The following is a 1531-nucleotide window of genomic DNA, read 5'->3' as shown; positions in this document are numbered from 1 at the left end:
CTTAAAAATTTGAACTTTCTGAGTTTTAGTTGTGCTATTTTGTTTTATAAGAGCTGACAACTTAGTCTTAGCTTTTGAACTTGCAGGTACAGGTCTAAATCTTAAGTATACGTACAAGGGAAAGAGATTTGGTGAGCCATATCCTAAGCCTGAGCGACACTTATATCAGTTAAGGAGAAAAACAATATTTCTCTATAGCATTTTATAAGTTCAACAGGATAAAGTTATTCCTGCAGTTATGTATTAAGAACAACCAGCTTGTAGGATAGTAGATTTGATCTCAAAATGAAAATGGTGCAATTGTTGCACAATAATGGGCAATTCATAGGGCTGCCACATGAGGATCCACAGGTCCATCTTTAGATTATCTTAGAGATTAATGACACCTTCATTCCAATTGGAGTCTCTTTGGATTATGTGAGGTTCACTCTCTTCCCCTTCTCACTATAGGAGGAAGCAAAGAAATAGTTGCAGAACCTTCAAACTTCATCACTACTTGGGTTGACTTTGCTAAGATGTTTCTCATTTAATTCTTTACATCTTGCAAAATTTCAAGGTTGGGGAGTGAGATCCTGAATTTCAAGCAAAAGCCTGATGAGAATCTCTAATATGCATGGGAGAGATTCAGGTCTCTTCTCAGAGATTGTCCACATCATAAATAGACCAATGGGGTACTATCTCATGCTTTTATTGAAGGACTTGACCATAATACAAAAATTTTATTAGGTTCAGCTGTAGGTTGTCAAGCATTAGAGAAAACTTATGATGAGTTATACACTCTCCTAAACTAAATTACACAAGTTAATCCCGAGTGGCATGGGGATGTGTACAGAATTTAAGTGAAGAAGCCTGCAAGTATGATTGATGTTGAAAGTGTTACAACATTAGCTGCCCAGCTGGAATCCTTCCAAAATCAAATGATGACACAGTTGAGCAAGTTGAGTGTGAATCAACCTCAGGCCCAAGTAAATGCACTTCAACAGGCTCAGTTATAGTGTGAGATTTGTGGAATTAGTGGTCACTCTGCAGATTCATATGGAGCATATCCAGAGTTGGTTAATTTTATAGGCAATGCACAAAAGGAAAATCTGAACTATGGTAATGCTTACAACCACAATTATCAGAGTCATCCCAAATATGGGGCAGTAATCAGGCTCAGACGCAGTAGTTTCAACAGTAGTATAACATTAAGAATAACTCTTAGGTGAGTAATATTGAAGAGAAATTGAAAAATATTTTGTCCAACCAAAAAAAATGGTTGTAGAGATAAAAATCAGCAACTTTCTCAAAAGAATTTGGAGATACGGTTGGGACAGTTAGCTCAGGTGTAGAATACAAGACCTCAGGGTGGTTTTCCTAGTGATACAGAGAATCCAAATAAGATTATGGAAATCACCCTGAGGAGTGGTAGAGACTTGATTGATAGACATCCAACAAAATCAGGAGGTTTAGCAGAGTTAAGCCCTCAATAGTCAAAAGAGAAACAAGTACAAACCAAAGAAGCTTAGAATTTGGGGAAGTCTAAGAACCC

General features: G+C 37.1%; 1 non-coding gene across 1 annotated transcript; it reads right to left on the bottom strand.

Annotated features, from left to right (window-relative positions):
- Positions 1–554: 554 nt before the first annotated feature.
- LOC124887523 lies at positions 555–660 on the bottom strand. The gene has a single exon (XR_007045293.1). It is a non-coding gene; the product is annotated as a small nucleolar RNA R71 (small nucleolar RNA).
- Positions 661–1531: the final 871 nt, after the last annotated feature.

Source organism: Capsicum annuum, chromosome 9 (assembly GCF_002878395.1).
Source record: "Capsicum annuum cultivar UCD-10X-F1 chromosome 9, UCD10Xv1.1, whole genome shotgun sequence".
In the NCBI taxonomy this organism is placed as follows: Eukaryota; Viridiplantae; Streptophyta; class Magnoliopsida; order Solanales; family Solanaceae; genus Capsicum; species Capsicum annuum.
Note: the sequence above shows the minus strand (reverse complement) of the source record. Positions and strands in the feature narration are given on the sequence as shown.